The sequence below is a fragment of the Mus caroli genome, chromosome 10, assembly GCF_900094665.2.
Source record: "Mus caroli chromosome 10, CAROLI_EIJ_v1.1, whole genome shotgun sequence".
In the NCBI taxonomy this organism is placed as follows: Eukaryota; Metazoa; Chordata; class Mammalia; order Rodentia; family Muridae; genus Mus; species Mus caroli.
This window is the reverse complement of record NC_034579.1, coordinates 22,759,858-22,775,068: the sequence shown is the minus strand read 5'-3', so window position 1 is coordinate 22,775,068 and position 15,211 is coordinate 22,759,858. Positions and strand designations below refer to the sequence as shown.

At 41.5% G+C, this 15,211-nt stretch overlaps 1 protein-coding gene across 5 annotated transcripts in view; it reads right to left on the bottom strand.

The window, feature by feature from the left end:
• Window positions 1–15,211, bottom strand: part of Arhgap18 (Rho GTPase activating protein 18) — a 221,199-nt gene that overhangs the window by 96,272 nt on the left and 109,716 nt on the right. The window contains exon 1 of one of the 5 annotated variants that reach the window (XM_029482499.1): window positions 6,651–6,856. The exons of the other annotated variants lie outside the window; for them this stretch is intronic. The gene's annotated coding sequence lies outside the window, so the exon portion shown is untranslated. Of the gene's footprint in view, window positions 1–6,650; window positions 6,857–15,211 lie in introns of those variants that run through there. 5 annotated transcript variants of the gene reach the window in all.

The window sequence follows — 15,211 nt, the reverse complement described above, 5'->3', positions numbered from 1 at the left end:
TCTCTCTCTCTCTCTCTCTCTCTCTCTCTCTCTCTCTCTCTCTCTCTCTCCTCTCTTTGCAATGAATGCCCTTGAAACACAGTCCCTAGCAAGGCCCCTGCAAGGCCCCTTCAAGCTGCTGCTCCCTGAAGCGTTAAGAGCCTCTGAATGCTTCTTGCTGTAGGCCAAATGATTAAAAACCACCATGCATACATTACTAACTATTCCATGTAAAAGCCTTAAAATATATATTTTTTTAAAGGTTTTACTACAGGTCACAGAAGCAAAGACAGTAATAGCAAGCTGTGCTCTTTATGTGAGGACTGGCGCACATGAATACAGATATGGCAGAAGATGGGGATGAGCAGACAAGGACAGGCTGCTCTTTTGGCAGCAATGGCAGCCCCGTGTGAAAGGCACGTTTCCTACTTATGAGCCCTTTGGAACAAATACCCAGGGTGTTCCCACTCTCTCCTTCTGAAATGGATGCAGTTTGTCCATTCAGCCCCTTGCCTTAATGTCCAGCGTGGCTCTGGAGAGAGATTTTCTCTCTTCCCATGCAGACATCCTTCCACCTAGCCCATGAAAACTATAAGAGTGTCTTCCCACACACTAAACACTTCCTCATAGCAAAGTTGCTATCAGATAGTCTCCTTTATGTGACATCAAATCTCCACATGAATGTCCACTCTTTGAATCACTGCATGAGACTTCTTGCCCATGTTTGATTAACCTATTCCTCAGCATCAGGAAGGAAAATTCATGCGGCCCTTGACTTAGTGAATTGGAGCTGTTCAGTTACAGAGCCAGTCATGACTGCTGTCATTCCAACACTACTTCGGATGGTGACTTTGAAACCAATCTGTGCTATGCATAGTCAGACCCCACCTCAAAAGAAAAACAAATAAATAACACACAGAGGTGCTCTAGGTTAAACGAGGTGTGTAAGCAACCACATGATTACGACTATCAGCTTTTAATTCAAACACATCTCTGTTATTAATAAGAAATTTATTGGCAGAAAATCTTCTGGGAAAGAGGGAGGCTTCTGCCATTCAGCATCTGAAATGTAAATGTTAATTCAGTTTTTAGTATTTCTGCCACTCAGTGGCTCTGTTATCAGAAAGGGAGCAGTTGGTGGTTTGCCAAAAACAATGGGCACATATTATTGTATTATCTAAGAGGCACTTCCCATTTTTGAACCTGAATTTTAAAGATGAGAAACTGAGATTTGGAGAAATAAACCCTGCTAGACTAGAACAGGCAGACTATGACCCACACCAAGTGGCCTGGGACCCATACTTTTTACCTCTGTAGAACACTGGACTCTGCACACCTAGTCCTACTGTGACTTGATCTGCCTAGGAGAGGGTTGGGGAGGAGGTGATAGCGTATGAGGGGATGAGGAGAGAGGAATGAAGGGAGAATCTGCATGAGGGGACACTGGGAGGAAGGGGTAATACTGGGATGTAAAGTGAACAAAGAATTTATTGAAGGAAAAAAAAAGGATACTAGTCCTCAGAAAGAGATTTAAGTTAAAATAACCTGAAAGACCACTAACCTGCTCATATGTACATCACAGCTAGCTATAGAGATGGTACAGCAAACATGGTCTGATTATCAGTGTGTCCAAGGTACGTAAATAGTAAATACAACTGGTCTCACTTCTGACGACAGAGATGAAGGTAACAAAACCGATGAAAATATTGCATCAAATCTGCTGAATCCTTTCTTGCCTTGGCCTCAGAGTCAAGCCCTGAACCCTATTGCACTGTTCATCTGACAGAGCAGAAATCCTGACTAAAGCTCCTAGGAGCACCCAGGTGTTTGATATCCATGATGTGGCCAAGTACCCTCCATTAGGAGACATGGCATTAGGGCAGAGAAAACACATCACTCTTCACCCTTATCAACAGGGTCATAAAGATGGGCAATAAACACTCTCCTACTGATCATTATTTTCCTTTGTGAACTTTGACAACCTGGCCCCCTGATGCTTGGGCTAGTCCAAAGAACAATTAACCAGTGAAACTACAGTACTCTGAAACCAAGTCCCACATACCTAGGCCCTTCATGTTTGAAAAACAGAAAAGAACTGAGAATGCACAGGAAAATCCCAAACCTAGGAACCTGCAATGGAGATCTGGCAGCCAGAGCAGTTTTCTTAGCTAGAGTGGACATTAGGTCTTTTTTAGTAGCATATCATCTTTTTCTCTTGTAGCATGATTCTTGGATCAAGAGTGGATATTAAGTGGACTAGTCTGTCTGTCTTTATACAAGAAAGGAACTTCTAGCTTCTGCCTATTATAAATAAGGCTGCTATGAACATAGTGGAGCATGTGTTCTTATTACATGTTGGAGCATCTTCTGGGTATATGCCCAGGAGTGTTATTGCTGGGTCTTCAGGTAGTACTATGTCCAATTTTCTGAGGAACCGCCAAACTGATTTCCAGAGTGGTTGTATCAGCTTGCAATCCCACCAGCAATGGAGGAGTGCTCCTTTTTCTCCATAACCTCACCAGCATCTGCTGTCACCTAAGTTTTTGATCTTACCATTCTGACTGGTGTGAGGTGGAATCTCAGGGTCGTTTTTACTTGCACTTCCCTGACGACTAAGGATGTTGAACATTTCTTTAGGTGCTTCTCAGCCATTCTGTATTCCTCAGTTGAGAATTCTTTGTTTAGCTCTGTACCCCATTTTAAAATAGGATTATTTGGTTCTCTGGAGTCTTAACTTCTTCAGTTCTTTGTATATATTGGATACTATCCCTCTATCAGATGTAGGATTGGTAAAGATCTTTTCTCAATCTGTTGGTTGTCGTTTTCTCCTATTGACAGTGTCCTTTGCCTTACAGAAAGCTTTGCAATGTTATCAGTTCCCATTTGCCAATTTTTGATTTGAGAGCATAAGCTATTGGTATTCTCTGTTTGGGAAAATTTCCCCTGTGCCCTTGTGCTCGAGGCTCTTCCCTACTTTCTCTTCTATTAGTTTCAGTGTATCTGGTTTTATGTGGAGGTCCTTGATCCACTTGGACTTGAGCTTTGCACAAGGAGATAAGAATAGATCGATTTGCATTCTTCTACATGCTGACCACCAGTTGAGCCAGCACCATTTCTTGAAAATGCTGTCTTTTTCCCACTGGATGGTTTTAGCTCCTTTGTCAAAGATCAAGTGACCATAGGTGTGTGGATTCATTTCTGGGTCTTCAACTCTATTCCACTGATCTACTTGCCTGTCACTGTACCAATACCATGCAGTTTTTTTTTTTTATCACAATTGCTCTTTAGCCAGAAGCTAGAAAGAACCCAGATGTCCCTCAACAGAGGAATGGATATACAGAAAATGTGGTACATTTACACAATTGAGTACTACTCAGCTATTAAAANCAATGAANTTATGAAATTCTTAGGCAAATGGATGGACCTGGAGGATATCATCCTGAGTGAGGCAACCCTAATCACAAAAGAACACACATGATATGCACTCACTGATAAATGCATATTACCCCCGAAGCTCAAAGTACCCAAGATACAATTCATAAACCACATGAAACTCAGAAAGAAGGAAGACTAAAGAGTGGATACTTCAATCCTTCTTAGAAGGGGGAACAAAATACCCATGGAAGGAGTTACAGAGACAAAGTGTGGAGCAGAGACTAAAGTAATGACCATCCAGAGATTGCCATACATGGGGATCCATCCCATATACAATCACCAAACCCAATCACTGTTGTGGATGCCAACAAGTGCTTGCTGACAGGAGACTGATATAGCTGTCTTCTGAGAGTCTCTGTCAGTGCCTGACAAATACAGAAGTGGACACTCACAGCCATCCATTGGACTGAGCACAGGGTCCCCAATAAAGGAGCTAGAGAAAGGACCAAGGAGCTGAAGGAGTTTGCAACCCCATAGGAGGAACAAGAATATGAACTAACCAGTAACCCCAGAGCTCCCAGAGACTAAACCACCAGGCAAAGAGCACATATGGTGGCACTCATGGCTCCAGCTGCATATGCAGCAGAGGATGGCCAAGTTGGTCATCAGTGGGAGGAGAGGCCCTTGGTCCTGTGAAGACTCTATGATCCAGTGTAGGAGAATGCCAGGGCCAGGAAGCAGGAGTGTTGGTGCACGGGGGGAGCAGGGAAAGGATAGGGGATTTTCAGAGGGGAAACCATAATTGAAGGGCAGCCTCTGTTGAAGTAGATTCATGTTATGGCATTAAAATACAAATCCTCTATTCCAAACCCAACACCAGTGAGCTAAGATACCTCTGCAGCAAAGTAGGGCTTGCTGTGACAAGAAGAAAGGGAAGACAGCAAAGCAGATGGCTCAAGACTCAACTCTGGCCCTTCCTCCTTCATAATGCTGGTGTTGCTTTGATTGGGTTATATGCACTAGATGGATCATGATGAAATTCTCACATACAAAAGGGAAAACTTGGACTGGTTTTTATGAATTTTCCCTGTATTTCCAAATCTAGATATACATCTTATAAGAATTATGGAAAGCAGACTTTTCACAGAGGGACATTCACATAGGAGAAAATTGCTGGAGACAGGATGTAATCATAAGAACTCTCATATAAAAAAGAATCTAAAACATGATTGCATCATTTTTCCTGAGGACACAGGAAAATTATCCAAAACTCGTCTCAGTTTCTTCAATTCCACCATCTACTCAGAAAGATCAACTGGACATTTCCCGAGGAACAAGTCTATCCAAAACACTTGGATTTGGCAGTGAATCAAAGTCTCTGCACTGTGAGTGTCAAGGAGATAGAAAACAAAGGGATTTATGGCTTGACAGGTGGAGAGAGTGCTCTAAAAACAAATGATGTAGGCTAAGGAAACAGGGTGAAGTGACTGCAGAGCAGAAGTCCTCTTGAACAGGCAAGATGACATAAGAACACATTTAGTAAGGAAGGAGGGGGAAGGTTATCTACACAGAAATCTACAGTGCAGCCTTTTTCATTGAGTGCATGGGATCATAACTGCCATTTCCGTCAATGCTCAGTTCCATGCTAGAGCAGCCATGCTGAAGAAATCCTTCCAAGCCAACTCCAGGGCCTCCTTCTCCACTTCCCTAGCTAATTCTCTTACATGGCACCCTATTACAACTGACTGATACCCTAACTATACATAGACACCAACTCATTTGTGAATACACACTGGAAATAGAAAACAAAGAATTCAGTTCTAAGTAACACCGGCGTGCTCACTAATTCCACATGTGTTGACCTCATCCTCCATATGAGGTCATAAGTCTTGCTGACAGGGGATGCAATTCTTTGCCCCTGTACTACTCAACAGCCTATTTCCTGCTCTCTGCCCGTGTTTAACTCTCCTCCTCTTATCTCCAGAATGAAGGTATATTGGACAAAGTCATGCAACAAAACTGTTTTATTAAAAACTTCAAACTCTTTGTATAGAATAGAGAAACCAGTCAGCATATAAATTTCCCAATATGAAGATATACAAATTATTTTTGAAATTTTTAATTTATTTTTGTGGGAGAGGATGCAAATGATATGCCCACATATGGGAGTCAGAGGACAATTCATCAGGTTGTCAGACTTGGCACCGAGCACCTACCGACTGAGCCAACTCACAATCCATCCATTTATTTGTTTTTCCCTCCTTATTTTCTAAAAAAGAAAAAGAAAAGAAAAGAAAAAGTCCTCTTATGACTTGGGAAAGTTGGTAAGTCTACCCTTTCTACCTTCTCTTGAAATAAAAGGAGTACCCATTCAGTAGACCAACAGCTCCAGCTGACAAGCAGCATCATTTCAAACAGTGACATGGCTTTACCGTTTTCACAAACTGACAGAACTGAATCAGACGCAGTGTTTGTCCCAGAAGTCAGAAGTCTCCTGGGGTGGTTGTCTGCCCTCTGGAGATGCGGTTTCCTATGTATCCCTGATTGGACTGGTCTTCACTATACAGCACGGTCCAACCTCCAACCTTAACCACCACCACCACCACCCCCAAGTACTGCCATTATAGATGTGTATGACCATCCACTACTTAATCTTTAACCAATGTCTTTTGTACAAAATGCTTTTCAAAAAATAAATGAAGACATAATAAGGCATTTTTTTTCTTTCCAGGTACTCAACGGGAAGATTCTTTAAGAAAGGGTTCTCTTCCTCACACATAGTAAGCTCCTTAAGGAAACGTTCATCAAAACCCTAGCTGTCTTGTGGGGTCCTGGCTATTCTCAGACCAAGATCCACCAGGCAATGGCAATCGGTGCATGGGGGACAAAAGAAATTGACGGGAACCTCAGGGGTTCCCAGCAGAGTACCAGTCTAGTAATATCTACCATGCTTTTAGCCAAAAAAATGGAAGGTGAATGGGCAGTCAAACACCTGCCTGGATAAAAGAACTGTAAAAGGGGTAGGAGGAAGATGGCAATGAGAGAGAGAACACTGGAAAAGCCGGAGGAAGTGTCAGCAGTGGCGCCCCGTCTACCGCTTACCAAAGAGAATGAAATTGGCTGCAATCCCAGCATGTGGGAGGCTAAAGGAGGAACACGGTGAGTTTTAAACTAAGTGAGGCCAGCTTGGATTATATACAGCAACCCTGCCCCAGCTAGATGGTAAATAATATAGATAGATACATACATATGATACACACATTAAAAATGGAGAGTAAGGCTAGGCCCTTAGTTACCTCCTCCTCTGTACCGCAAACACCCTTGATAATTTAAGTCACTGTACATTTAACGTTCTCTGGTCATCTCGTGCACTTCTTGGAACTAACGTATCACAGGCCAATTTACAGTCCCTGGCCCCATTCTAAAGACACAGAAAGGCTTATTATACAAACCAACCCTTGTTGCAAGCCATCTCCTTTAGCAGTAATCTATCTTAGGGTAATCTTTTTCCTGAACAACATGTAGTGCAAAAATGGGGTGCCTTCAACTATCAGTTCCCAAATATCAGCTTACCCGCATATTCAGCAGAGAGCACCTAGAACATGGACTCATTCACTGTTTTCGCAGTCTCTTTTAAGATCCTACGCCATAGGTGCACTAAGTGCGGAGCAGCGAGGTTCCTCAGGTTCCCAGGCTCTTCGGTCTGGCACTCTAGACCCCCGTGAGCTCTGGCCCCATTTCTCTTATCCACTGGCTCAGGTTCATCTCCTCCTTTTTTTTTCTTAAGCACCCCACTCTGGTGCAAGAGAACTGTGTGACTCTGCAGACAGAACTAATGTCACCCAGGATCACAACTTCTCTCTTTCCCTAATCCCCTCACCACAAAAACGTCCATCATTCTGCCCTGCAAACTTCTACCATTGTCCAAGCTCACTCACAGAACAACCCTAAGAGGGCCTGAGCTTCCTGTAATGAATGGATAGAAAGTTGCGCTGTGAATCACTGGGGCCCAATAACTCCGCAGTTTACTAAATGCAAAACTCAGAGAATTCTTTGAATATCTACCATTCCCTTGTTTGTGAAATGAACCAGCAGTGCCTATCTTGCAAGTTGTTAAGAGAACTAGAAAATAATTTACACCATAGGCCAAATACAGGTTGAGCACAGCTAAATCAAATATCCAAAAATCTGAAACACATGTGTTACCAACGTCTCACTTTGGGGAGCACTCTATACTTGATTAGTGATGACCAACCTGAAAGATCTATGCAACCCTTCCCAAACTTAAAATTTTTCTACTCCCAGCCTCAAATCTGGAATACATCTAGTCCAAAAGAAACCTCAGATAAAGGAAAGCAACCTGGATTATCTCATAATAGTCAATAAAGTAAGCCAGGCATAGCAGCACGCGTCTTTAATCCCAGCACATGGAAGCAGATGCAGGTGGCTATCTGTGAATTGGGAATCCAGCCTGGCTTACAGAGGGAGTTCCAGGATAATCAGAGCTACCTAGTAAGACCCTGTCTCAGAATATAAAATAAGTTAAAATATGAAAACAAATAAAGTAAAACAAAGGTCATGATTCAAACATGAACACCAAACCAAACCAAACCCAGCAATGTAATTGCTTGGAGGCCAGGGAGGAGAAGGAGCCTCACACTGTGGGTCAAGAGCATGTATTTCCTCATTGTCCTCTGGGTATGCGTTACCTGAGCCTCTCTCTGTGCCAACCGTGAACAACTGCTTTACAGAGCAAACAGAAAAAAATATTTAAAATTATTTGCATCAAGATGTTCACAAAACCAGCTTTAAAGTCAATGGCTTTGTAAGCAGCTGTAACTTTAATGCCTTGGTTCTCCACAGCGCACAGGGTTATTAAAGTTAGGCAAGATGCGTTTCAATAACTCTGGGTCCCTGTTACACATAAATGAAACAACATGGTTTTTTGTTGTTTGCTTCCTGTTTCTTTATGCCACGCATTTCCTTAGTAAATTGTTTTGATTTTCTCCTCAGATTTTTTTCTCTCCACTTTTCCTAGGCTGAAGTGAAGGACCATTTGACTTGGGATTTACCTTAAACCTAAGTCAAGAACAATTTTACCTGGGACCCTCAAGAGCTTTAATCAGAACATCGAGTTTCAAGGGCTTCTCCCCCTTCATCTAAAATCACCCTTGTACAGATGAAATAAATGTTAAAAAGTCTACGTTATAGCTTTTTTTGGATGTTTCATTATTTTGGTATTTCTATTTCCTCTAGACAGGTGTTGGCAGGTGCTCATGATCGTAGTATATATTAGAGAATTTTGAAGCTACCATGGGAGCTTACAGATGAGAAACAAGTCCTCTAGCTCAAGGCTAACCGGACACCTATTCAAATAAGGGGGCAGTCCCATCTTGGGGGACAAGTGCTTTCCTTCATTTCATGGCCCAGCATTTTATAGTTAAAAGAGAGGCGAGCTATCTGGAGAGGGTGCGGCTTGCCCTCTGCTCTCTGGCTAAAATCAGCCACAGAGGGGATTTATAGATGCCTTAGTTATTTGAAAAATATTTTATGCTACATACTTCACATTTTGTTTGATAATTTTTTTTTCCAGAGCTGAGGACCGAACCCAGGGCCTTGCGCTTGCTAGGCACGTGCTCTACCACTGAGCTAAATTCCCAGCCCCCATACTTCACATTTTAAAAAGATGATCCAAATTCAGGTAAAGAAATGTGGGCTTTCCCCTGGCAATCCCGTTTTACCAGAGATAGTTTATCTAAACCTATATATACATGTATACCTGGGTATGAAAATCAATATTTAATGATAACAAATTGTTTATTTTAACAGTCCTTTGCATTTATTAAATAAAATACAGTTCGCATGCCAGTTAGATAATATGCCTGTTCATTTTTAGAGAAAGAATTACATAGAGGCTAAATATTTGATACTGGGGGATACAGAGCATGAGAGCTCTTGGTCATTTCTATTTTATATTCATTATTGAAATAGTTACTTCATACACATGGGAAATAACACAAGCATGCTTAGGACTATTTCAGAAACTATTGAAAATTATATCCTAATCCCCAGATAAAATGCATTTAATAATTTTATGAAACTCAAATTAACTAACAATGCAAACAGTCATTTTAATTTTTAAAATTTTTTACATTATAGCTTAATAACATCAGGCTCTTCCCTTTCCTCCCCATTCAATTCCAGGCCTATTTTTTCACTAATTGTTAATGTGCACACGCATGTATGTGTGAGTGTGTGTGAGTGCGTGTGCATACATGTTTCTAACTGTAATCTGCTTAGTATGTACAGTGTTACATGTTTGTTTGAATTCAGGACTTTCCTTGTGGAAAACCAACCAGTAAGCTCTTCCCTGGGAACGGCACCCCTCCCAATCTCAGCTTCCCTCCACTGCTTGCTGTCCCTTGTGTGAGATTGAGGACTTGTGGGCTCATGATCCAGTTTGGCATTTTTGTTGCTGTTGTACCTTTCTTGTTTTATTTTTGTTTGTTTTGTTTTGAGTCACAACTAACTCTGGCTGTCTTGGAACTCATTCTGCAAACCAGGCTGACCTTGAACTCAAGAGTCTCTGCCACCTGGCTATTGTTTTGTTTCTTTTTTTAAGTAAACACTTTAACACAACATGACCCAAAGATATATTAATTTGATACAAACATGCTAAAAAAATGATGGCAAGAAAATATATAAGTATTTTCCCCACAATCAAACCATGAAGTTTTTATAAGTATAGAAATCTTTATGCTATCTCAAAGCCAGGGTGAAGTGTCCAGGCAGTATTGGTTGCCGTTCCATAGCATGATGATATATACATAAAGCAAAATGTGTGTTTTGCATACACAAAGTCAAAGCTGCAGCAAAGCCACACAGACAATCACTGTCAGAAACCACTAGGGCTCAGTGCATGTTTAATTCTGAATTCTTGGCCATTCTGCAGTCAAAACCCCTTACTGTTGCCAAATCTTTCCCAACCCTGCCATAGGTTAATAAGCTAGGAGCTAGACAACCCCTCCCTCTCTATCACCATAGCTACCCACCCATCATAACCCCTCTCCAACAGACAGGTCTTACCGGTAATTGCTGGTTCCCACCCGTTTCCTGAGCTCATATGGTCAGGATTTTCAACCCTCAGGATATAAAATCCACCTCTTAGCATCATAACATTCACAGAACTGTGTTGTTTTGAGATGTCTGGTGTTGAATGGAAGCTTGGAATCATTGAAAAAAGGACTCTGAGCTTTAACACACAAACCCATAGCAAAACACTCACCTCCCTTCACCTTTACCATTCTAGAGGGAAACTCAGACGATTTATCTACATATACTTGTGTGAGTATATAGACATTACCTTTCTCATTTTATATAGAAGAGAAATGATATAAACTATATATTTCAGTGAGTGCTTGCATTTCAAACAACTTAAAACAGACTGGTGAACTTTTCATATCTGATGATAATTAGCTTAGGTTGGCAGAAAATGTATCTCTTCTTTGAGTTTATCTGCCAGTGAGGTCCCTGACTACACAATCAGGGGCTGGTGAGGTAGCTCAGAGTTTGATCACAGGAACACATACATACAGAGAAAGGAAAAAGACAAGTCTCAAAGCTGTCTGCTGACCTCCATATGCACTCTGTGCATATGCCTGCCCACACACACATGCTCGAGCACACACACACACACACACACACACACACGTAATTCACTCTTTCCCTTCTTGAACAATGACTGCCCTTCCTCCCTTGACAGCATCAAGTTTCCAAAGAGTCTGGCTTGTCAGTTCATCCTCACATCAACTCTCTAGGAAAGCAGGGTGAAGAAATGAACATGGTGTGCATCCTGAATCTTGGCTAGTGCCCCCACTGTTACCTTTCCCTTCGTCCTTGCTTGGTCTGGGCTGCTTCCTAAACTTAGCTACAATATAGATCTCCCCAGTGTAGTTGTAGCTGTCTGAAAGCTCCTTTAATGACTATTCTTATTCTGCTGAGCCAATCCCCTATTCAGTCTCCAATAATAAACAATTTTGCTTTCATAATAATGAACCAATGGGACACTAAAGAGTGAAATGCCCCCTTTAGATCTGACTTGTCCATGCCCTATGTCTTCCATTCACAGGAGAATGTGCTGTTCCTAAAATATCAAATTTTGTACTTCACTTAAAATCTGGCTCCTATTAACGTCCTCAATGAAACTTTCAGGCTCTTGCCCAAACTGGTCCCCGATTTCTCGGATTATTACCAACAATGACTTGCAGATATGAGAGGGGCCTTTAGATCATACAGGTCAGGTCATTTTATGTTACAGACCAAGGATGGTCCTAGGCCTGTGAGGGGTGAGTGAGCAGCATCTGGTCACATGACCGGATGCCATCGCTTCCCTCCCTGGCCAGGTCACATGACTGCCTATTTGCACAAAGGCTGCAATGTGGATCTCTATCCTCCCTGGCCAGTGACACTAGTGAGTCGTTTTTTCATAATATTTACATACCCTGAAAAATATCCAAATACTTTTCTTTAAAAACTAAGCTTTTGTATAAATTTTGGAAAGCTCAAATTACTATGCTTCAGGATTACCATCCATGAGTACTTTACCATGGAAATGGTTCCCTTTGTTACATTATTTTTATCCTGCATGGAAATTTAATGCAAATGTATGGTTCCTATTTTCCTTGTTAAATCTGCTCCCCTTCCCCCAACTCAAAACCATCTCCAGGTTGTGACTGTTCAAAATAGTATGATCTCTCAAAAGAAATCTTTAATATTTTCAACTTCTTATTTTACAACTTCTTGGATGAAGTCTTACTACATTGTCAAAGCCCATCTTAAATGCAAGAAATCAAGTGACTCTACTGTTTTTGCCTGCCAAGTGGGGACTTCAGGCATGTGCCACCAAAGTCATCTCACAAAAAGAGGAAGGAAGGAAGGAAGGAAGGAAGGAAGGAAGGAAGGAAGGAAGGAAGGAGAAAGAGATTCTTGTTTAAGATTTAGTTATTTCTGTGCAACTGCTTACAGAAGTCAAAAGAGGGCACCACATCCCCTAGAGCTAGAATTAGCATGTGGTTGTGAAAACAACTGACTTGGGTCATCTGGAAAAGCAGTCTTTGCTCTTCACTGCTGAGGCATCTCTGCAGACCCTCTTCACAAGTCTTAAATGAGGTACCAAATTAACATCTTCAATGAAGGTGTTTAAATATGTGGTCCTTTTAAAAAATTTTATTTATATATGTATAGTGTGTTATTCCATATGCTATTTAAAATTCAACCAAATGCAGAAATGGGGAGTGTGTATAGGATATAAGACTTTATTTGAGGAAAATACAAGAAAAAGCTTCAAAGATACTGGCTTAAATTTCATTTTGAGAATTGTTAGAAGCACAAAAATCAACCAATCTCTCTCCCTCCCTTGTTCTATCCTCCCCCCACTTCTGCTCTTACCCACTTCCCCCTCCCTCCCTCTCTCCCTCCCTCTCTCCCTCCCTCCCTCCCTCTGTCCCCTCCTCACACTCTTCACTTTGCAATGATGGCAATGACCACTCTGTTTTGAGCTTCACTGCAGCTCTGCTAGCGTTTAATCTCTCCATCATTAAGGAACTATATTTTATAGCAATAGTTTACAACCTGTCTAAAACTTTCGATGTTTTATCCACATGAACACTACTTGCTGGAATCCTCATTATTACAATCTATTAGAATTGAAGCAAACTACTGTATGAGGATGGCCAGACAGATTTACACAAAGATTTATAAGACATGTCTATGAGGTAAAGGAAGAGGGCCTGGGCTGCCTGCCTGGCTGCCATTTACTGCTTCATTTGGGACATGTCACTAAACCTCTCTGGCCTACTTCCTTCCTCGCCAATCAAGTGTAGAGAATGTAAGCATCGCTATCTAAGTGCACGTCAGCACTCTGTGGTCCTGGGAAATTATAATACATGTACTGAACTATTTTTCCATAAAATGACTTGTTCCTTGACAAACAAATGTCTTGAATTAGCTACAAATCCCTAGTGCTCTTACATAAACTCATTAAATATGTGTGGCCAATTCTATCAGTAATTCACATGTTTTATTTTTATAATCACTCAGGAAATTTTTGTTTTGTATTTTTTTGTGTGCAGGGTGGGAACGAGCCACAGTGTGCATGGGGAAGTTAGGGGATAGCTTGAAAAAGTTGCTTTTCTCCTTCTGCCATGGGAGTTTCAGGGACCAAACTCAGGTCCCGAAAGGTCCTTAGTAGAAAACTATTTCTTTGCTCCTATTTAAAATAAAAATTGACATTCGAGGCTATTGCTGTTGTTCGTTGCTACTCTCTAGAATTTCATGGTAACAGCTTATTGCTAAAGGTACCACCCAGTGTAGTCACAGAACATGGAGAAATCAAGCTGTTGCTTTATCACTATGAGTTTGCTCTTACAGTGCTGGAAGCTTCTATATACCACTTTCAATATATACTTTCTCCGTGGGAGAAGGGTCACCAGTGGTATTACCCAGTTGTGAATCATTTAAGCTACAGCAATAGCTGGCATTGAAAGATATACCCATGGGTACAATTCTGGCATAGATGTTATAGAAGTAACCAGTCACTCTTTGCTCGAAATTAAAGCCTACTCCAAAGGACAAAACTCATTCTTGGAGGTGTTAACTGAGCCAAAACTGCCTAGCTGGCTAGGTCATTATCCTAAGGTGGCCATTATCAATCAACACATGGGTCAAGACCCCTTGGAGGGTCAGATGACACTTTAAGGATCCCAGGACACATATCCTGCATATTTATATTATGATTCATAACAGTAGCAAAATTACAGTTATGAAGTAGCAATGAAAATATTTTATGGTTGGGGTCACCACAACATGAAGAACTATATTAAAAGGTCACAGCACTAGGAAGTTTGTACCACTCAGTGTACTATCCTAGGCGGAAAATCTAGTATCAGTCTTCTGATAAGTGGACATAGTAATAAACTCTAAGTCATAAAATAAAATTTAAATTGATGTACAGAAGAAACAGAAGACCTGAATTTCTTTGCCATTTATTCCTTGGGAACCTATGTTTTTAAAAGTCTACCTCCTCTGCCTATCAAATAACTCCAAATCACCTCCTACTGAGTTTAGCAAAGAGCCTTCTCCATCCACCACTCCTCCAAAGTCTGCTCCACAACTGAAGGAACAACTCAACCATATGCCAGAAATGACCCATAAGTAGCCAGGCGACTGTATGGCAAGGCTGGAGGAGGAGCCTACATTAAGACAACTCCCCCCCCCCCCATACAGCCTTGGCTGGCCTCAAACTCTCTGTAGAGAACAGGCTGGTCCCTAATGTGTAGTCCTCTCCCCTCTTCTCTATGGGAGGCATCACTTATCAGTTACTTGATTTAGTATAGTTGCTGTCAGACTCTAATTTTTTTGCCCCGATATTCCAGAAAAGATTGTTGGAAGGGAAGCAAAGTGGGAACTCCTCTTACATACATGGCCAAGGCTCCTGTGGGCAGTGTCTATAAGCACTGAAATAGGAAGCACTTCTTCCCCTGTCCCCATGAACAGTAGCAGGGAAACAGGGCAGACTTCAAGCAGACCCACAACATAAAGTGATCCACTAACAGTGCTTCAGGTGCTAAGCCATTAAATGTTCAGAAGCATTTTCAATAAAGGATCAAACTATCCCAACTAAAACAGACTCCCCAAGACAGCCATGCCCACCCTGTGTCCTGCATGTCTTGACACTGTGGCTGGTTTGTAAGCCATAGGGCCTTTGGCATATCCCAATGCTTGTTCAAAAAGCATTCCCTTTTGATTCTTCACCTTGGAGGCGAATACAAAAGCCCAGTTGTTTGTTTTTTTTTTTTTT